This window comes from Cervus elaphus, chromosome 3 (genome assembly GCF_910594005.1).
Source record: "Cervus elaphus chromosome 3, mCerEla1.1, whole genome shotgun sequence".
In the NCBI taxonomy this organism is placed as follows: Eukaryota; Metazoa; Chordata; class Mammalia; order Artiodactyla; family Cervidae; genus Cervus; species Cervus elaphus.
The window spans coordinates 37,264,432-37,287,573 of record NC_057817.1 but is presented as its reverse complement, the minus strand read 5'-3'; the positions used below and the strand labels follow the sequence as shown (position 1 = coordinate 37,287,573).

Genomic DNA, 23,142 nt, shown 5'->3' with positions numbered 1-23,142 from the left:
CCATCGAGCCCCGGAACCCAGACGGCGGCTCCCCACCTGCGGCCGCGGGGCTGAACGCGGCCTGCAGCCCCTCCGCGGAGCCCTTGGCGCGCACTCGCCGTCCCCCGCTCTGCGACCGGCCGCGGCTGGCGGCCCGGCGCGGGTGCTCCCGCAGGAAGACAGGAGTGGGGGTCCCTAGGGTCATCCGCGCCCACCCCTTTCCGGACGAGACCCCAGCAGGGGCAGGAGCCGAGGGGCAGGAGCAGGGGCAGGAGCCGAGGGGCAGGGCAGGAGCAGGGGCAGGAGCCGAGGGGCAGGGGCAGCGAGCGCGGGGGCCCCGTCGCCGCGCAGTGTCGCCCCGCCCGGCCAGCGAGGGGTCGCCCCCGCCCCGCAGTGACGCGCGGTCAGCCGGCCGGTCCTGTGAGTCCCCATTCGGTGCAACGCGGCGATCCTCAGCCGCGGCCGCCGTCTAACCTGCCGTGAGGGGGCCGGCAAGAAGTCCCCCAGCTTTCCAGAGACCCTTCGTCCCCGCCGGCGTCGCCGACTCTGCTCCCCAGTGTTGGAGTCGCCTCGCCCAGGCCACCGCATCCCCCACGCCTCAGCTCCGCGTCTCTCCAGGATACGCCACCGCGGAAAGAAAAAACCCGTCTCCCCTCTGCTCCTGGGCCCGCGATCTTCAAAAGTAACCAGAGCCCGCATTAAAAAAAAAAAAAATAACCATTTCGCTTCCTGACGGTCCCACCCTCCTTGCGGCGCTGCGGGCCGGCCGCCGGGCTGGCGATCCCCGCCCAACTCCGCTCCCGGCTCCCGCCCGCAGGAGGAGCCTACCCGGCCAGATCCCGCTGCCACCCGCTTTCCAGGAACTGTCACTGCTGACCGGGCCCCTGGCAGGTCTCCACAAGGTCCCGCGCACGAACGATTCCTCGAAGAGTTACCCACCCACTTGGCCAGCCTCGTGGCTCGAGCTCCTACCTCGGTCCGCCCGCTCCATTCCCGGGAGCCCTAGTGAGTGTTAAAGCCGAGATGCAAATACCCCAGGACGCTTATGTAAACTTCCCCCTCCCGCAGGTGCACGCGCGGGCCAGAAAACGCTGGGAGCATATGCAAGGACACCTCTTAGCGAAATCATCTCTTCTCTGCCCATAACAATGATGTCAGCAAATGGCACGTTTAACCAAGTTCTCACTTGGAAGGGCTCATTAACATATGAATTCTCCTCTTAGGACTTGCCTTGCATTTCGGAGAGGTTCCTACTGCTTTTAGCGCAGATTTATTTTTATCAGTAAATAACATCCAGAGAAACGGAACCAGGTCACGGGATGCACTCAATCAAGTACATGAATAAGAGTTGTTAAGTGAATATAATTATTCAAAGACAAGGACTATGCTCATACTCATGGCTAATCTTTTTTCTGAGCTGTTAATATTTCTAGGTACACTAAGGAAAGTGAAGCTTGGCATTAGTTGCCTACATAGGACGAAGAGAAGCAAAAACAGGACCTCAAGGCAAGCCCAGGAAGAAACTACAATCTGAAGCAGAAGACTGAGTCACTTCAAAACTACAAATTTTAATTTCTACAATAGCCTCCTTATCACAAGGCAATATGCCAAAAGAAGAGAGAGAAAAAGATGCACTATTTAAAAGCTTTATCAGTTTATAAAACGCAACTTAAAATGGTCACCAGTTCCTTGGGTATCCTACCTCTTTTTCAGGTTATATTAGAAAAAAAAATCCTTAGACCATCAGGATTCCTTGGAAGTAATTTGCAACATATATGTTTCTACAGTATACAACTGAACAATAGCCCATTGTAACTGTGATTTAAAAATACACAAACAAGTTGCTATAAATAGAGCAGTCAAGTGAATAACTCTGTGGCCAATTTCTGTTATCTCTGCTGCAAAGCAAGGCAGCTGAGAAGCTGCTTTTTTTTAAGTTACTTTTTTAAAGTGGCAGAGGCCCCCCAAAAGGTAATGGCTCTGCTGGTAGATTAGCTTGGAAACACTGCAACAGGATCTGTTATTGAAATATACTCTATGTTGGTAAATCTAGAACACAAGTTGTGAAGATGGTTCCCAAACAGTTCTAATGTAGATCTCCTCTGCCTTCAGGTTGTATGGAGATTGGTGAGAGAGCAAGGGTGGACTTCAAAGATGACCACTTTCCTCTGTGGAGCTGTGAAATGAGTCGTGAATACCTAGGTCAGATTTCCTTTTCCCTATTTCATTTCTGTTTGGACTTTCTCACGGAAGTCATCAGCTGACAGTGTGCAGTCCATTACTGACTTAAATCAAACCCCAAACTATCATATCATTATAATGCAGAGAGTATCAGCAGGCCAATGCTTTTTGCCAGGTGGATCCTTTTTGAAAGCTTTAATGGAAAGCTACACCTTAGCCAAGGCCCCAGAACCCTCCCAACTACAAGCCATAGCAACACTTACCAGTATTAAATGTCTGCCATTCTAAGTGTGCTTCTTCTCAAGCAGTTACTGGTAAATACTGTTTGTTACATTTTCAACAGTTACTGTCTGCTTTATTGCCTATTATAAGTGTTTTCAGTGATGAAGCTGGTTTGGAGACAGTTAAAATGTTCCTACTAAAGTTCAATCTGAATGTAACAGACCTTAGTCGGGTCTGAAAGGCATTGTTATTGTCAAGGGTGAACTTATGCAGGATGGAGAGCAAGGCCCCCAACCAGCATCCTTTTGTTTTAGCGGGGAGGAATATTCATTGCCTGGAAATCACACTTGCCAGGAGGCTGAGAAAGGAAGCCCAGAAATTCACAGGACTTGGTTCCCTCTAGCCAGCAAGGTCTCTGCCCTACTCTCGCTCAGAGTGGTCTTTTCCAGCTGCCCATCCCAAATATCCCCATCCCCACCCCCCGCCTTATTTGTGTTGTCTTCACAGCACTCTTGCTTGACATTCTATTTGTTCATGTTTGCTGTCTGTCTTCTTCCCTAGCCTTTGGGGGTTCGTTACTATACTCTCAGCACTAAGATTCATGCCCCGCACTTAGTAGACAAGTTCAATAAGCAGAAGTTGAATGAATGAATGATTTTTGGACATTCTTCTCAGGCCTTCATTGCCATACCATACCTGAACAAGGAACTTTGTTTCTAACCTAAAGCCAGACAGAATTCCAGTGTCTTAATGGAGGAGACTGAGAAAGAAAAACGCCAAGGGCAGAGAAATAAAGAGAGAGCACTTTGGTTGTCAAATACCTGTCAGCTTTATTGGGTCTGGGAGAAAGAGATAAACGTACAAAGTATAAAGCACAACTGAGTTCTATTCCTTGGTTCTCCTATGATTTGTATATGGTGACCTTGAGGTCTTTTCTGCTCCTTGCTTCTATTTTTCCATTTGTTAAACAGACCTACTTGATTGAAGAGTAAGAGTTGCTCTTGGTCTCAGCTATGTGGAAGGATTTGTAACTAAAAGTCAGTCATCTAGGAAGAGTCTATTTAAATGATTGAGTGTCTATGTTTCTGAATAGAAAAGAGAGATCAAGGACTCTGAAATTCATCAAATGACATTTCACTCACTAAATTTAAGGGGCGATTGGCATAGGGAATGTTAAGTAGGGTGACAGTTTTCAGGACAGCAATTGGGTAGTGCTGACTATGTAGAGATAGGTAACTAAAAGAATCACAACATCTGTAATGTTGGATGCAATTTCTAATGAAAATAGCTTAAAAAATAAATCACAGAGTCAGATAATGCTAGAGTTGACAACAACCTGTAGGATCCTACATCTTGTCCAGAAAAAAACCAAGATCCAGAAAAACAATCATAATCATAATTTTCAAGTCTGTTACCAAATTTGCTACCACTAAATGTTTATGTGAAGTGTTTTACCTTCTTTTTCACTCTAACATTTGTGTTGTATCTCCAATTGGGCAGTATATCCCGATGGCTAACTGATCACATGCAAATTCTAGGGTCAGCTGAGTCCTCAGGAGCCCTAGGGAAGGACCTGAAGGCAGTATCAGCTCTTCTGAGAGTTAATAGGCTGGATGTTGTTTTATAATAGGTTGCAGTTTCTCTAGGTCTCCAATTACTTTCTTTCCGCCTTTGATTATATTTAAAGCAATGTGATTAGAGAGCACTGGTTCTTTAACATTTTCTACACCCAGTCCCTCTTTAGATTTACTACTATGATCCTCCCAGCCAGCCATCCCCTCCCCCAACTCCTAACTCCTTTGAGGGTAAGGTAAATCCTCCCTGCAAAATATCCCGATGCGCTGGGTTTGGAGTTAGGAGACTTAAAAGTCTATTCTCCGTTAACTACTAGGCTCAGGGACAAATCACTTCTATAAGGTATTAGTTGTTTTGTTTTTTTTTTTTTTTCATTTCTAAAAATGGTATGTCAGTGGTTAGAACTTCTAAGGAGGGAACACAGTCTATTTTTCAACTAAAATAGGAATCAATATTGAAACTGATGAAAGTAAAACTGCCCTATTGAAGTCCTGGGTTGGTTTCTTCCCAAACCCTTCCCACAATTACTTCCTCAAATCCACTCTTCTAACTTGGACCTCAGGCTTCACCATCTCAAACTAGATGCTTCCAGAGACTCCACCAGTTCTAATATTTTTTGAGTCTCTTAAAATTTGATAGCTGGTTGTGACAATAATACCAGGCAGGTGTCTTGAGTCTATAGCCCAGGCTGGGTGGGAGAATACAAGGTCAGATCCTTCCATTTGACTCTCCTCATTCAGAGTTATGACTTCTAGTAAAAACCCACCACTCACTCTCTGCTGCTTTGAAATAACCCTTTCCCAGTCCAGGAAATCTCTCTTTCCATGGACAGGTAATTAAACCAGTATTCCTTAAGAACATAAACCTTTCCTTAAGTTTTTCAACTTTCTCTATTCCTGTAGATCTGTGGTTTAATACAACATACTTCAGACTTCATTGCTGAAAAACTGCCAACATGTTAAGAAATAAAGAATAAATCTTCCAATAAATATTGGAACATCTAGGGGGCTTCCCTGGTGGCTACGTGGTGAAGAATCTGCCTACCAGTGTGGGAGAACAGGTTCTATTCCTGGTGTGGGAAGCTCCCGCATGTCACAGAGCAACTACACCATGTGCCACGACTAAACCTGTGCTCTAGACCCTGGAAGCCGCAACTACGGGAGCCTGAGCACCCTGCAGCCCATGCATGTTCCACAGTAAGAGAGGCCATCGCGGTGAGAAGCCTGAGTACCCGAACTAAACAGTAGCACTGGCTTCCACAACTAGAGAAAAGCCCTTACAGCAAGGAAGACTCAGCACATCTATAAATAAAGTTATTAAATATTGAGAGATCTATACATGGAAAGATAGGATAATATGGAGATGCAAATCCCAATACATAGTATGATCACATTATTATAGCTAATAATATATGGGCTAATGTATGCATAGCAAAACTACTTAGAGGAATATAATTACTGAATCAATATGATTTCTAGAGAAGGGCAGATGGAAACTTTCACTTTTGAACTTATAGGTAACCCTTGAGCAATGTGGGGGTGAATCTGTGTGTAACTCCCTACCCTTGGTTCCTCTGCATCCAAAGATTCACAGACAGTGCAGCACTGTAGCATTTACTACTGAAAAACTTTCAAGTGTAAGTGGACCTGTGTAGTTCAAACCTGTGTTGTTCAAGGGTCAACCGCTTATTTGTAAAATAATCGTACCTTTGTATCTTCACACTACTTACAACCTTTTTCTTTTTCATAATGCTCATATAAAACTTTTATAAAAATGGTTTAAGAAACATTAAAGAAAATATTCTACAATATTAATATAAGGAAGAAAAGCTCACAAGCAGAAAATGATTTCTTGATTTGTTATTAGTTGATACAGAAAGATATATGAATACAAAATTCCTCCCTGTGCTATCTTCTGCTCATTCACAAACCTGAAGGGTGAAATCTCTGCTGCAGTCACCAGTCCCACATTTCCAAGGAGCCAGACATACTGGAACAAGAGCTGCCTGAGCTGATGCTTCATGAATTCATCCATTGATTTATTGATAGATTCTTTGGTTGAATCAAAAGATAGTTAATTCAGAGCAGCTCTATTAGACCTACACCCTCCCCTTAAGGACTTCACAGAATATGAAATTTAAATATGAAGTCCTTAAGGGGAGGGTGTAGGTCTAATTTAAATTTCATATTCTATTTATATCTTGATAAAAATAAAAGGCATAGGAAAACACATAAGATGAGTGGGGAAAATTAACAATTGTTTTAATTTTCCAAAACACCTAAGAAACCATGGTATGTTGTGATTATACTACAATTGAGGTAAGGTTAAAATTCTAATATAGGAGTATGAGGAAATGTTGATCGATCAATTCTGGTTAGAAGATGAGAATCCAGGAAGGTGGGGTGACACCTGAGCTGGGCCTGAAAGGATTTGAAGTAGGTGATCAGGGTAATCAGAGGAGCTGGGAGTAGGAACCAGGGCCCAGGTTGGGCCCGTCAAAGCTTGAGGGCCGAAAGAGTGAGCTTCCCTTAGAAAACCCACAGTGATGTGCCGGAGCACAGCGGGGAGGCAGGTCCAGACTCTAAATGGCTGCGTGGGCCAGGGCTGTTCAGCTATCCCAGGGGCTACGGGGAGTCACAGAGGCTTCAAGAGCGAAATGACTGTATCTTTGCCCTCATTAGACGGAGGGCAGAGAGAACAGTGCAGGGAAACCAGATGGAAAGAGCCTGAAAGCCATTCCGGGAGTCAAGGGCAGTGTGTCTGAGGGTGGAGAGAGTGGACTGCGGTGGCCCAGCGAGGACTGTGAGAGCTGAGGGTGCTGGCAGATGGGGGCCACCATTTCTTAAGTCAGCATTCCCATGGTTTACTGGAAAGACAATCAACAATTTAGCCCTGATGTGAGAGCTCCAGCTTGAAACTGCAAATATTTTTCACTGTCCATGAAAGAGAAAACTCAAGGTAACCCAAAGTGTTGATATTTATGTTTCTAAGTTCAAACTTTATCTTCCTGTTGGAATCCACTCTTAAAATATAGCATTGGCATCCTCCCGTGTTAGCGCTCAGGGTCCATCATTATGGAAGGAGACAGGAACAGGACACTAAGGTTGGAGGATTATGTAGAACTACCCAACCAAGCCTGCTGCAGAGATGAAACAGAAAGTGGAAACTTAGTGTGTTAGGTGAGGTCTGCAGTCTCGCAGTTTGTATTCTGTGCAAAACATGTAAATAATAAATACTGCTTTGTCTTAAAAATGAAAATTATAGAGTATTTGCTGCTTTGCTTCATGAACTACATGCTCAAAGCTATTTAGTTCACCTTTGTATTTTTCATGCTATTTAAATTCTCCACTACCTAGGATGGTCGACTTTCCACAAGGAAAAATCTGGGCCAACGAAGGCAGGCCAGCTTTTAACAACTACCATGTACAATAACGTTCTTACAGAGGTGTCAGCAAAGAATTATTTCAAGCAGCCTGTTGCCAAAAACAAAAGGTCAGCCAAGCTTTCCATAACGTTTCTTTACCTTATCTAAGATACCAAGTCCCCTTCTGGAACTGTGGGAATTTACACAAGGTGATTTTGTAGTGGGGACTGGTTTACCAGCTTTCCTAGGTTGGGCCAGGGCCAGGAGTTGGAATTCCAATTATTATATTGGATCAAATCACATAACTCTAGGTAAGTAACTATCTTCTGACGAAAGTTATTTTTAATATTTCCTTTGTCTTTTATGCTTGGAGGGCTCATCTCTTCAGCATTGTATCTGCATTGAATTATAGAGGGGCTAAGGGAAGGGATGCTGCCTATTTTGTTTAGCAATGAATCTATCCCAAGTGCTTAGATACTCAGGCCTGCCTCATTGGGTACTTTGCCTGCTACATAGAGTTTTCTCTGGGAATATTTGCTGAGTGCTCAGTGACTGGTTCACATGTGACCCTCCACAGACCCTGACTCAGACCTTATTAAGCACTCTTATATTATCTCAATTATCAATCCATTGATTTTGTTTTCTCTATTTTTATTTGGATAAAAAAGTGAGTCAACTAATTTAGTGTTCAATTCTCTAGTTTTAATATGTAAAGGAACATCATGAAATTTATCTTTTACATTATTCTTTTTAGCATATAAGATCTGATATGAACTTAAACCAATTGGCTAAAGTGAAATCTCTTTAGCAAGCTCAAATTGCTAAATGATATGCTCCACCCACCTCCAGGCCAATAATCCTCCTTCCTCCTCTCTTCCCGGTCTGCTTATGGTACCTACCGCCAGTGTTCCCAGTAAGCCAGATACCTAACCATCAGAGGCGCCTCATACACCAAGTGCCCTTCTTCTTGCCTGCCCTCATTCAGGGACTTACTGCATCTTTGCATCTTTTCCATTTTCTGTCTCACCTGTCCCCCATCCTGGGATGCTACAGCAGCCGAGCCTCGGGGCTTCTTTTCCCTACATACCCATTTTCCCTCACTTGACCACTACAAACCTATATCATCCTTCTACTTTAAAAGTCCCTTCTTCAGTTTTTCTGGCACCTCCATGGGATAAATGAAGGTCCTTCAGTTCCAGCCCCCATTGATCCCTCCGACTGTATCTCCATCACTTGTCATACCTCACCTCTGGCTCCAGAACTTGTGGTTTCCAAGCATATCACGTTGTTTCACGACCCTTTGCCTAATCCTGCTGTTTCCTCTACGTCCAACTGTCTAGCTACACATTTTTATCTGCCTGGCTGACTCTTATTTCAGGACTTCATTTGGGATGGGTCCAGGAATGTTCCGTGAGGTCCCATTAAACCAGAGGTTTCCATGCTGCACGTCCATTCCTCCAAGACTCTCCACTAGCCCCAGGACTCCCATCTTATTCAGACCTCCACCAAAACTACTGCCTATTTTCTTTCTCAAATAGAAATTCTTTTAACTTAATAGACAGCTTCTCTTCCTCTGTGCACAGAGCTTTAGGACAACCCAGAAACTCAAACTTTCCACTTGGCAGTTACACCAATAAGGATGAGCTACAGTCACTATTTTGTTTAATATTAGTCATTGGAAGAGAGGTATTTTGAGAAACAGACTTTCTGGTTCTCAAACAAACAAACAAACAAAGTTTCTGGTTCCTTAAAAGAGCTTTCTCAAACAAACAAACAAAGTTTCTGGTTCCTTAAAAGAGCTTTCTCAAACAAAATGCAGTGATATGATCCCATGATGATCATGGTGAGGAAGCTGTCTGTGAGGATAAAAGTGCAGTCTGGGTGGATCTGGATGTAATGAGCATCCTACTGTCCTTTGAGGAAAGAGTACACTGTCTCATAGCAGGCCATCCAGTACCTGATACAGGGCCTTCCTTTCAATGAACATGCAGTGACCTAAAGACAGGGCTGGCATCAGCATAGAATGAGGGGTCAAGTATGTATTAGAATTGTGCATCATCTTGGACATATAGCATGTTACAACATTTTATTTGGTGTCACGCTAAGAATATAATAATGCCAAGTGAACCTCCATCACTATTATTATTACTATTATGTAGCTATAACATCTGGAGTACTTGTAGGCTAGGCCTTGTGTTAAATCCTGTATATTAAAAAAAATTCTTATAACATGATAAAGTAGATCTTATATTCCTCATTTTACAAATGAGACATGTAAGTTGCTCCATCATCTAATCATCAGCTAATTAGTGCAAGAGTCTGGATTCAGAACCAGGTCTGACATCAAAGCCTATGGTCTTCTACCACTATGTTATTTGCTTTTAAAGCAGAGCTTCTTACAAATAGCAAAATAACATGCTTTGCTTGCCCCAGCTGGTGACTTAGCGATATTACCAGGAAGTAGGAAGGATAATTCTAGAATTTTCATACCACATTATTTCATCTAGAAATGAAGCAATGCACTCAGTGACAACACACTGGCTGCCTTGACCTCTAGGACCAAAATACTGCACAGCTCAAAGGAGCGGGGTCACCCGCAGCCCCCAATCCTGGCGGTCCTCAGACAGATGAGGCACTGAGATTTTGGAAGCAGTTCACTGCATTTTTAGCTTCCATAGATACAAAGTCACTTATTGTCCAAATACAACAAAACTGGCCTGTATCTGAAGATCATTCATATAACAATTGCTCTGATGCAACTATTCGTCATTAGAGTATCAGGGTGTGCTAAGCTCTTACTCAAGTAAGGGTATCACTCTCAGATGGAGCCCAACCATCAGCTCCTTGATTTAGAGGCAGATTATGCTGAACAAAGGGCAAATCACAAGAATGGTTCGGTTTATAGCTTATGTGTGACCCATTCAACTGAACGCATCTCACGTGACATCCTGAAGGCAAAAAGGCACTGCAGTAATAATGCAGCCATTAATAAGCCTGTCAGACAAAATTGATTACAGCTCAACTCCCAGGACCATAATACATTATTATTGTTGTTTTACTAAGGTCCTTCAGTTCAGTTGCAGCAAATGAATAAAAAGAAAAAAAAAGACAATACAAGTAATAGTCTGGCAGCATTTCTTGGCTATTGTAATTGCTAAAATATCCCCCAACAAAAATTTGTTGCAGATGAGCTCAAATAACAGAAACTATTAAGACTCATATAATATCGCTCATATCATATAAGCAGGCTTGTAAAAGACAATCTGCTTCTTACAGAAGGGCACACATTTTTTACTTATCACAAACTAAGATTACTGACTGCATTGCTGCTAATACAATAGAACAAACCTCATTTCCATTATCGGCCATTTCTAAAGTCTTTAGCTTCTCTTTCAATAGATTCTAACAAGATTCCAGGAATCTCTGAAATGCTTCTCTCCACCTTTTGGATAGGTATTTTTGGGAGCGGGAAGCAACATAGTGAAGACTGAAAATATCATTAGGAAAATAGTTTTATGACATATCATGCTTTTAGGATCTAAAGAGTCAAAAATTTTTGGAAAGAATCCAATGACATGGGTAGATAACCTCTTCAAATGGAGTCACCATTCAAAGGATAGAAGAGGAGGGCCAATTCCTACACAAGCAACATTTCTAATCATCTTCTTGTCTTTTCCTATTTTATAATGACTTTTCTGAATGTACAACTATCTGATTCCTAAGAACACCTTTTATGAAGTGCAGCATTTTTTTTTCACAATCAGACAATTAAAGTCTACAAAAAATGCTTGTCACTCTATAGTAAAATATTTCTCATGCCTAATTAAGAAAATTCTTAGGGAGAATAAATATGATGTTCATATACATAAATATTTGGGATCCTTGAAAGCCTGTAATAGGAACATCTGGGCATTTTGATGCTGATGCTGCGTAATAAGAAATTTCATTTGTAGTGAAATTATTAGGGGAAAAATAATTTAAAGTGACCTCTAGTGTGCTAACTAGGCAGCAAGTTTTCTGTGCATTGTGAGGAAAACATTCACTGTCCATTAACAGTATTAGGACAAACTGGGAAAAAGTGGGCTAGGGCCTCTGCCATGTCACTCCCAGAGGCCTGCCAGCAAGAATGGCAGCTATGAGCCTCTGGGTAGATTCTTGGTGGCAGTTTTTGTTTTGAGTAGGGGAGGAACTGAAAGTTAAAGAATGGCTTGGGAATGCCTGGACATTTACAGATCTGTTCTTTCCCAGATAGTTTTATGCTTTAGATAGTTCTTAAAGGGCAAATATAGAGGCTACTTACTCAAGGTACTTAATAGGTATGATTTTTTTTTTTTTTAAAGTATTTGCCTTTCTGCTCCTTTATACTGCCAACTATCAGGGACCCACATTTTATACTGGAATGTATTTTCAGGGCAGACGGGGGAAAAGGGCCAAGTTTCAGACATCTCTTTTCTCTATTTCTTTCCTTCACTGTAAGGTTTGCTTTATGGAGCTTTCAGTCTTACGTTTCCATAACCTCCTAATGCAAAACAGGCTAAGAAGAGCCATGAATGTAACAAACCACATGTTGCCTTGCTTTCCTTTTTTTTTTTTTTTTTTTGAGGAGGAAAAATTCAGCTTACAAAAAAAGAGTATGCAAACTTACCAGTTCACCAAAATTAAAGATGTTTTAAAGGTTTCTTAAACTCAGTCTTGGCCATCTTGTAATATTTTAAAATATAAATTAAAACACATGATTGTGATAAACTCTGATTTTACTGAAAAGCGAAAAGAAGATGCTAAGACCATGGATAATAGTCTACAAAATTAATTTTGACTTATGGGGCGATCTGAATATTTTCACCTCAGCCAAAGATAAGTGACACACACACACAAAATTAACTGTAAGGATTTCATTGTGAAATCGGACACTAGCGCTTTCTGAATCCTGGAAACTTGCATAAATTATTCAAAAATTTTATGGCTCAATTCAGCTGTCAAAGAGAAGAGCCTTGTGACAACACCTCACACCTGTTACTCATCTGGAACAGTCTTGGGCTTAGTGAGTCCCACCTGGATGAGCATGCCCAGACGTTCCTCACACTCATTTTACACAAGGGGATGGATTCTTTGCCATGCTGGGTAGTAAAGAAATTAAGACACACACTAAAATCCCTGGAATTTTCCCAAATGGACTATCACGATACAGATCTTAACTAAAGTAACCATGGAAGAGAGCACAGACCTTACAAAATCATGAGACGTTCCCTTTAGAGCTCTTCCATGGAACATGAACACAAAACACAATTAAGGGCCACAGACTTCAATATCTGTTGTAAGGAAAGCACCATCCAACCAAAAAAAAAAAAAAAAATAGTAACAGAAATTATGAAAGCTGGTTTTTCTTCTAGGTCTTACTGTCATAGGAAACGCAAATGTCCCAAATAAATTCTCATCAGAGTATTCCCTGCCTCTGGGGTAATTCCCAGCTCTGGAAATCTTTATCCCCACACCTTCTTCCTTCCCTAACTCAATTCGCATGATAAAGGGACAAAGCCTAAGTCAAGTGTGAGGTTCCTACAGCCTCCAAAGTCCCTCCCTGTGGTCCTCCCATCGTCGAGCTGCATGCAATTCAAAAAAGGGTCTTGGTTATTTAATTAAGTGACAAAAGGGATTCTTGGGGAAAAGAGGTCTGAGACAAACATTTAGTTTAAATTTTGCATCTGTGGCAAAGACAAACAAAACCCCATTTCCTCACAAAAATCATACACGAATTTTAGAAGTTCTAAAATCTGCTGACGGTTTTTAAAAAAGGGAAATGAAAGGTGAAGAAAAGTGGGGTCCAAGGAAAAAAATAACAAGGGTGCTTAAAAAGCAGGGGTTGTTAGACACTAAAGGCAGTTTTCTGAAAACAGAGCCAGAGAAAGCTCAGGGGTGCGTCTCCTGGACAGGCGTCCTGGGAGTGGAGCCAGGAAAGGAAATTCTTGTTCAGGGAAATCTGGTGGGCAGAGTACCGGGGACTATTAGCTATATAATTCAAGGGTCTTGAAAAGAGAATGTCCTCACGATGAACAAAAGTGTATTTGCCTCCAAAATGGGCATATCTGGGCAGAAAATCTGAATGGGGTCACCCTGGACCGATTCCACAGGTGGGCTCCTTCTTCTGCCTTGTGGTGGCATCCAAGGGTGCTAAATATATCAGGGGACTGTGTTGTGCAAACTGGGCTGAGTTGAAATAATGAGGTTTGTAACAGGACTATTTTGTAAGTAACAGAAACCAGACTAATTTAAGGAGAAAAAGGGTGGGGAGTGATCATTTAACAGACGGAGACATAGGCCTGTGTCTCAGGCAACACACAGCAGGACTGCAGCCGAGCTTCAGAAAATGACCACAATTCAGTAAGAGAAACACTCAGTAACTGAGACAGAATCCTTTCTTCCTCTAGCCTTCTGCCTGCTTCTTTCTGGTTTAACACTTTGTGCTTACCTTCCTGCAGACAGGCCTTTGTGGCTCCTCAGTCTGTGAGGTTAAAAAACAGCCCCCTCCCAGGGCTGGGGTTGAGATCCAACATGACCGCCAAGGGCCCACTCCTTGACCATATGTCCACTCAGTCAGATGGATGAGGGCTTCTGTGTTTTACAGGCTATAGGCCAGTAATTCCCAGTGAAGGCGGAATTGTTTTGTCCTGCAGAGATACTCCAAAAGTGTCTATTAAATGAATTTTAAAAATTCTAGTCGTACAATGGGGTAAGAACTTGCTCTTAGATATTATGGATGGGTATTGTCCCTAACAACAGTTAGCCAAGAGCAACTGATGCTGCACTGGTTGTCAGGGTAAGAATCACTTACACTGATTTCCTCCCACCAGAGAGGGACTTATCCAGTGGTCCAGTGGTTACGATTCTGCCTTTCAATGCAGCGGACTCAGGTTCAATTCCTGATTGGGGAACTAAGATCCCACATGCCTTGGAACAACTAAACCCTCGAGCTGCCACAGCTAGAGTAGCCAACACACCACAACTACTGAGTCCGTGTGCTCTAGAAGCTGTGCTCCACAACAAGAGAAGCCCATGCCTGCAAAAAGACCCAGTGCAGCCAAAAGAAAAGAATCACCTGGAAAGTCTCAGCTCAGCTCAGCTTAGTCGCTCAGTCGTGTCCGACTCTCTGCGACCCCATGAATCGCAGCACGCCAGGCCTCCCTGTCCATCACCAACTCCCGGAGTTTACTCAAACTCATGTTCATCGAGTTGGTGATGCCATCCAGCCATCTCATCCTCTGTTGTCCCCCTCTCCTCCTGCCCCCAATCCCTCCCAGCATCAGGGTCTTTTCCAATGAGTCAACTCTTTGCATGAGGTGGCCAAAGTATTGGAGTTTCCGCTTCAGCATCAGTCCTTCCAATGAACACCCAGGATCGATCTCCTTTAGGATGGACTGGTTGAATCTCCTTGCAGTCCAAGGGACTCTCAAGAGTCTTCTCCAACACCACGGTTCAAAAGCATCAATTCTTTGGTGCTCAGCTTTCTTCACAGTCCAACTCTCACATCCATACATGACCACTGGAAAAACCATAGCCTTGACTAGATGGACCTTTGTTGGCAAAGTAATGTCTCTGCTTTTTAATATGCTGTTTAGGTTGGTCATAACTTTCCTTCCAAGGAGTAAGCGTCTTTTAATTTCATGGCTGCAGTCACTATCTGCAGTGATTCTGGAGCCCAAAAAAATAAAGTCTAAAAACATATAAATGCCTGAACCATTAGATTTTAATTCAGTAAGTCTAAGTTAAGCATTTCCCTGGTGGCTCAGTGCTAAGGAGTCCTCCTGCTAATGCAGGAGATAGGGGTTCAATCCCTGGTCTGGAAAGATCCCACATGTCATGGAGCAACTAAGCCCTCGCACCACAGCTGCTGAGCCTGGGAGCTGCAATTACCGAGCCCACATGCCGCAGAAGCCCCAGTGCCCTGGAGCTGTGCTCTGCAACAAGAGAAGCCACTGCAATCAGAAGCCCGTGTAACCGCAAGTGGAGAGTAGCCCCCGCTGGCTGCAACTAGAGAGTGCCTGTGCAGCAAAGAAGACCCACCAAGGCCAAAAATAAATAAAAATTTAAAAAGAAGTCTGAGTTAGGAGCCATACAGTTTTCCTAGGTAACTGTAACTTCTAACTGGGTTTAGGAACCATGCATTGGTCTACAGACACAATTCACTTTGGTTACTGGCTCTCCTAAGACAGTGATAAATTTGTGCGAGGAGAAAGAGGAGCTACTTCAAGTTTTCATTGAGTAGCTGGTCAAAGCAAAATTCTACCCAGACACTCCAAGGTCTTCAATATTGCTTATGAAGCAGGCATGCTGCTAAGTAAATCCCAGATCTCTTTCATGAAAAGTTCTAAAGGGATAGATGTTATTTTGGGGATCTGACCTATCTTGGTTAAGATATCTTTCTCAAGTGAAAGTGAACTTCTCTTTTGTTACATTAGGTGAAACTATTCTTTGGATGTGGCTTTGTGGTGCTGGTTTTAATCCACAACACCTTTGAAAACATAGTTTTCAAAGTTTTCTCATGAATTGTTAGAATAGGTTTTTAAAAAAGCATGAAATGAGAACTGTAGAAATCAGAGCCATTTAATACCTAACATTTAAACCCATTCAATTTAAATTTAAATTAAATCGGGGGCCATGCAATGCTTAATTTTAATTATGCACAGTTTCTGTCATTTCAGCACATTTCCTCTGCAAAGGCTCCACTTACACGATGCTTCTGAGGCAAGTGCTGCTCCCACTGATGTAAAGGAACGGCTGTCCTGCTGGGTAAGATTGCTGAACCTTGAAGGCTGCTGGGCATCTGCTGTCGCCCTGGGTTCTGAGTGTTCTTTAGCTCCCCAGAATGTGGACACAAAGCAAGCAGATGACATGTCATTTCGGGGGTCAGGGGATATTTACTGAAAATACTAAGAAGATCAAGGTGGGACTTCCCCTGGTCCAGTGGTTATGAATCTGCCTGCCAATGTAGGGAACACAGGTTCGATCCCTGTTCTGGGAAGATGTCATATTCAGCAGAGCAACTACTGAAGCCCGTGCACCCAGAGACCATGCTCTGCAACGAGAGAACCCACCACAATGAGGAGCATGCATGACCACAGCTACAGAGTCGCTTGCCGCAACTTAAGAAAGCCCAAGGACAGCAACAAAGATCCAGCACAGTCAGGGGGAAAGGAAAAAAGATCAAGGTGTGTGTAGACAAAGCAGAAAATCAATAAATCACGTGACTCTCAAAGACAGAAGCTGGGAAGGTGTTTGAACCAGATAGAAAAGACTTCCCCTAGCCCACAACTTGCTGTTGTTCCAAAATGACAATAAATGATTCAATCTGTTTACAGCTGTATCTCTTGCTCTTCTCTGGTATAAGATTAATATTTTCTTTTCCTTCTCACACCAGGTTTTTTCCTGTTTAGTCCTCTCATTTGCTTTATTGCATGGAAGATTTTTCCCCCTCCAGTTATTATTAATATTATGGTAAGAAAGAATTCTTGGGGAGGAACTAACCTCCAATCCCCATTACACCATCAATGAAGGCTACACCGCACTGAACAGACAGCAGACCCTAAATGAAGCTGATGGACATTTCCAAAGCCAACACATCTGTGTTGACTTAATGCAGGGAAATAGAAGATGACCACGGCTAGTCATGTGACAGATGACATAGAAGCTTATCACCAGGCTGAATCGCAGTATTGACAGGATTAATTTTTCCTCATTAGCCAGAGAACAAGATAAATACATATCTGAGGATACAGAGTAGGATAGGATTACAACTCCTGTTCCTGTGTGATTTTTATCAGGATGTGAAATGCAATTACGTCAATCTTATTTGAATTAATCTATCAATTTGTCACTTTGGGGTTTTACAAAAGTTAACTGTATAAATAAACAAAAGTGAAAATATATTTTAATGACAACTGAGAACACTGCTTTTACATTTTTTCAAAATCATGAAAAGATATTCATCCTCCTTTTGTAATGGTTAGAGCGGAAAATGAAAAGTATGAAGAAGTGGCTTTGCAGAGGAAGGAGAGAACGGGAAAAGGGGAAGAGGGTGGAATGTTTCTCCTAGAGTAAGTATTTTTATAAAGGATCCTCCACACTCATGCAGCTTAAGGGCACTAAGAACTTTACTATATGGCAATAATCTTAGCACAATGTACTTTCCTGTTAGAATATCCTGTACCATTGACTTTTCTGGCTGAAAACTGAAGTATGTCTGAACATTATGTGTAACGTAATTCCCACAAATGAGCTACTGTTTGGGGGGAAAAAAAGGCAAGTGGTAATAAATCTGTAAATCCCTACCGCAGTTTTCAGGATAACCTTTATTGGTCTGGTCTCAACAGTTTTATACATGGGTATATAACATATACCAAATTAGAAATTCATCAACGGAATTCATTGATAAAGAACTGTTGCATAAATAGCTTTATTCTTTAGAGTTTTGTTTATTACTTAGAGAGCTATATAAATAGCATTATTATTTAGTTGTTTGTTTAAAGGAAAAACAACATGGAGAGACATTTGGGTTGGGTCAAATGTGGGAAATAGCTCACAACTGCGTGACTTCAAACACAGATGGGCAGAAAGGTCCTGGAAGTGGTGAGAATGGAAAGGCGAGATGGAGATGGATGGAGTGCACTCTCGGGGCCCTGGGAATGGTGGTGTGGAGCTGCACTCTGGGTATCGGATGGAGGGGAGGGCAGAGCTTGTCACGGTGGTCCTGCTTCTGCCAGTAACTGGCTAGAAGACCTTTACTCTCTGGGCCTCAGTTTCTCATCCACAAAATGGTAGATGATCTCTAAGGTCTTGAGGCTGTGAAATCCTCTAACTCTTTGATTCCTTCAGTCTAGGAAACTCAGGAACAGAGGTCGGCTGTATACACAGGGGCCCTTTTAACCAAAGGCTGTCTTAACATTTGTTGCCACCCCCAGGGTGGTGGAGTAGACTTGCTGTCCTGGGGAGGGCAGCAGTCAGACAGAGAAGCCCACCCGCCTTGATGAGCCTGATCACCTGGGCGGCCACACAGACCCTCATCTCTCTGGGGTTTAGACAATACAAAGCTTCCAATGAAAGTTCCCAGGCATGTACCCTATTTGCCATCTCATCTGCAGCTCCTTAGTCTGAATGGAAAGTTCTATTCTGGGAAACCATCTGAGATGCATTCAGGCTAACCTGAAGGAAAAGTTGGAAAGCAAACTCAGACATAAAACACAAACTCTCAAAGAACTTTAAAAGGGGAAATGAGATTCTTCCTTTAAAGCATCCTCCAAAATAAAGTTCTAAAGGAAGGACTGAAGAAGAATGTTACCACAGCACCTGTCACTTCCCACAACCTTCAGCTCACTCTTCAGTCACCCGTGTGATGCTGGGGTCTCTGCTGGGCTGGAAGACTCGTGTAGATGGAGAGCGAGGCCGCCTTGCCCAGTGCTGCCCCAAAAAACGAGCCTCACGCCTGTCACACCATCAGGACTCACAAAGGTTTGTTGAGTGACTTAATGCCAGAATGATGCATACCGTTCATTTCAGGAGAATATCTGAGATGTGGAACATCTGGGATATTAAAATGTAAATTAAAAAATGATTACCATGGAGCCAATTTTTCTACTTTCTGTTCTACCAACGACCTTTATGAAGAAAAGTTGTGCATGCCATTTGGTCTGAAAGATAATCAAGATCATTTTTTAGTCAGAAACTTAACATTTTTCTTGAAAAAGTCTTTTGAGTTTCATTTGCATTTTGCTCCTGGTACAATTAATCTTTTTGTTCTGAGTAAATCCCCCAAATTGATGCTATTTCTCAAAAATCTTCATTGAGATAGGCAATTGGAAGGTCTGCTTCGTTGTCAAAAAGGAGCCTAAATCTTAGTCTGTGTCATTACTGAAGAGCCTGAAAAGCTTTTATTTACCTGCCTAGCAAGGACACTAACCTGTTCCATTCAGAGCACTAATAAAAAGTGTGATAAAAACGCCAAGGCTTGCTTATCTTGAAAGATTCTTCCTAGTTCAAAGGGTCAGTTTCACACCAGGGTCCCAAGTCTTACCAGCCGGCTCTTCAGAGCCTTGCCATTGTAAACCAAAGACTTCCTCCCACTGGCATTACAATGGTACGATCCAGCAGACACTTCAAAAGGAGCAGGCACTGCATGGAAGGTGCCCGAGCTTACCCCTCACTGAGATGTTTACACACAGGTTTCAAAGGCTCATCCCACAGTCCGGGACAGGCGGGATAGTCAAGGGCATCACACCCGCAGCATAGTCAAGGACTGTGTTTTACCAGTAAAGCAGGAAAAACTTCAGTTTAAACACCATTTACTCCCAATACCGAGTTCTCAAAAGCCAGGGTCTCATTATTCCACTGGGCGAGGAAGCTGCCAAGGGATGGCAGCTGTGCCCTCAGCAAATAATCAGAGAGAGAGAAGGAGAGAGAGAGAGAAAGAGAGAGAGAAAGAAGTGTGTCTGCAGATAACCCAGGATCATCTGCAGGCATCCACATGAAATTTGCAGATGAGGATAAAAATAAGAATAAAAGCCCATAATGTCTCTGCAGGATGCAAAGAGAAAGCCTTACAGGTACTAAGTTAACAGGGAAAAAAAAATTTTTTTTACTGAATTCTCTCTGAAGGTCTGACTTGTGATGGGGGCTCTGATCTGTTGGCCTTATTTGTTTAACTTCGCTGAAAATCAAACACCAATATTCCCAAATCAAGTTCCACAGGAAAATGGGTATGGAAATGATCGGAAAACTTACCTTTGAGGTTCCCCAGCCCTTTCTTATAGCTGTGCATTAGAGACATGTATAAATAGTGTTATTTCAAAGAAATCCAGACACTTAGACACTGGAAGCAGGAAGCCTAATAAGGAACAGCTTCATTTTGTTGACATCAAACAGTAAGTCAGAAGGTTTTCTTTATTTCTCAGAGCCTGTGCTTTATACATCCTAGGATATCAAGGATGTTTTAAAAACAAGCAAATAACCGCCCATTATTATAGGGAACCCTGTCTACTTTGCAGTGAGCCTGGTGGCCTTGCTAAAGACCACTGTTCTGTGGAGTCTGGGCAGCCAGGATCTGAATCTGATCCTCCTCTGTCATTGCTCCACCCCTCACCAGGGCAACCTCCCCGGAGTTCTTTTCAGGTTCCTATCTTTGCTTCAACTGGGTGGACAACTGTGTGTGCTGGACACTGGGCTATAAAGAGGAACAACAGATGCTCTTTGCCCTGAAGCAACTCACTATCTATTCCTTATATTTATATATATATACACACACCGTCAATTCTTTCCTCATTTTTTAAGTCTCTCTTAAAGCTTAAGTGTGTCTCTTTTACAAAATTATAATATTATACAATAAGGGGCTTCCCTGCTGACTCAGGGGTGAAGAATTCGCCTGCCAATGCAGGAGACATGGGTTCGAACCCTTGAAGATCCCACATGCCAACACGGACTAAGCCCACGTCCCGTAAGTACTGAGCCACGGCGAGGAGCCCAAGCGCTACAAGCAAGGACAGCCCCACTCTCCGCAACTACAGAAAAGCCCATGCAGCAATGAAGACCCTGCAAGGCCAAAATTAAATAAATAAATAAAATTATTAACAAAACTTATTACACAATAAAAATGGGTATATTTCATTGTATATTAGGGAGAGGTTCCATTTAGTATACACAGGAGCCCCAAGACTATTCCAATATACATTTGTTGCCTTCAAAAATCCTTTGAGGTGTCTTCACTGCAATAAAATGGTCCAACAGTTGTATGGTATACAAGTATATCCCCCAATCACGAAACATTAATGATCCAATAAAAGCAATTCATTTCAGGTTGCAGCAACTGAAACTATGTCTTCTGTTTTGGGATTTCAGATCCTTTTATTTTCTGCATTTCATATTTTCTTGTGTGTGTGCTGGCAAACTATTAAACCCCCTACCAGACATATCTCTTATCTTATGGTTATTTGGGGGAAGAATGATCTTTTTTTTTTCCTTTTCTGAATTTCTTGCCAGTGTTCTTATAAGAAGTAGACATCCAAATATAGCTTAATTTTTGTTATGAAAGAACGACTGCATGCAGACCAACAGAAATGCCTTGGGAAACTCGTGGGCTAATGAGCTATTAAATCTGAACCACTTATCTATTATCCATTGTCAAATGAATAATAGATACTGAAACTGAAAGACCAACATTATCAAACTAAAATGGAAGCAAAGTTTCTTTGCCCATCCTGGCCTAATCCATTTTTCAAGTTTCTTTTTAAAAATTTCATTTCATGGAAAATATACAGTATATAGTTTAAAAATCAAACAATTCTAAAAGGCTTTTTTTTTAAATAGCTGTTGTCATGAAGCATGTTTTTCTTCCTCTCTGAAAAGTTATAGGACCTTTTATATTTCTAGCATTCAAAATTCCCTGATGATGTCCTTCATATTGACTCTACTTTCCAACACTGCACAGGGTATTTGGTGGGTCTTCCAATCCAGAAATTCATGCCCTTCAGTTCCAGAAAATTTGTGGAATGATTTGTTTAATGATATTCTTCCTTCCGTTTTCTCTTCCTATTTAGATGTTGGCTCCCTGGACCTGATTTCCCATTTCCTCACCTCCTTTCTCATATTTTACATTTCTCAGTGTTTTAAAATTTACATTCTAGGAGATTTTCTATTACTACAACTTTCAAGGCTTCTAGTGAATGGTTTTTCATTTCTTCTTTTTAATTTTCAAGAGCTGCTTTGTTTGCCCATGAAAGTTCCTTCTTTTGTAGCATTCTGTTCTTGTTTACTGGGTACACTAACTTCTCCTTTCTCAGATAACACTAATTTTATCTATATCTATATCTGTACCGTCTCCCTGGGTAGTATCTATTCTATCTGCCCTCCCTCTCTATGTTCACTTCATAATAGATATTTCTTTCAATGTCAGCTATCTGTTCATTTTTCAGGTGAGAAACTAAAAAGCTGATTGGATGCTGTCTATATTTCGGAGAATGAGGTCAAGGAAGGAAGCTTTTTGATTCTGTCTTCACTCTAGACTAACATAATACAAAGTCAAACTAGTTATCTCTAGTTTTGTTTTCATCTTTTCTCTCCTTTTGGCTAACTGCATTCTCCAGAGAACACTTCCCATCTGCTTACAGGGTGACACCTGGCTAAATGATGTGGAAGGCAAGTTGAGGCATGTTATCTGATTCCTCTGGTTCTGGTCAGGGACCCCTGTATGGTCAGGCCATCCAAAATGGCTGTTCCCTTGCTTTCTCTACAGACCCTGCTCCACCAGTATCTGCTTTAGCTACACCCTACTCACCTGACTGACCTTCCAACATAATTGTCCCCAATCCAGCTGGTGACTGTCCTTATCAAAGGGGCAGTAAGGGCTGCGCCCCTCTGCCAGTTCCCCTGGCAACCAGTGAGACAACCTGATGTCAAGTCCCTGATAACTGGTAATTGCCGCTTCTCCCCAGTAGTGAAGACAGCCAACAAGATCTGTCCATTGCCCGCTGCACACAGTGGGGTCTTGCTTTAGACGTATAAGCTGCTACTGTAGACTAAACTACTGATGTTTCTGTTGCTGACTCCCAGCTCTTTGTTCAGTCTTGAAGCTGGGCAAGAACAGGCCTAGTGGGCCTGTGGGGTGCAGCTCAACAGCCCTTCCCTCAATCGTGCCTGGCGCCCCGTAGCTAGAGCCTCTGTTCTACTCTCACCCAAGGATAAACCTTCTTGAGCCTTTTGGGAGGTCTATGGTACAACTCAGCCTGCATCTCAACTTTCTCTTCTTCTAGATTAGGATCTGCCTACTTGGGTCCTCGTAGTCA

At 42.5% G+C, this 23,142-nt stretch overlaps 1 protein-coding gene and 1 long non-coding RNA gene across 7 annotated transcripts in view; one reads left to right on the top strand and one right to left on the bottom strand.

Annotated features, from left to right (window-relative positions):
* The window catches only part of PRICKLE1 (prickle planar cell polarity protein 1), a 115,785-nt gene that overhangs the window by 25,863 nt on the left and 66,780 nt on the right, over positions 1-23,142 (bottom strand). Inside the window, exon 1 of one of the 6 annotated variants that reach the window (XM_043886622.1) lies at positions 454-625. The exons of the other annotated variants lie outside the window; for them this stretch is intronic. The gene's annotated coding sequence lies outside the window, so the exon portion shown is untranslated. Of the gene's footprint in view, positions 1-453; positions 626-23,142 lie in introns of those variants that run through there. 6 annotated transcript variants of the gene reach the window in all.
* LOC122683164 lies at positions 600-16,499 on the top strand. The gene is made up of 3 exons (XR_006337646.1): positions 600-984; positions 2,092-2,181; positions 16,018-16,499. It is a non-coding gene; the product is annotated as an uncharacterized LOC122683164 (long non-coding RNA).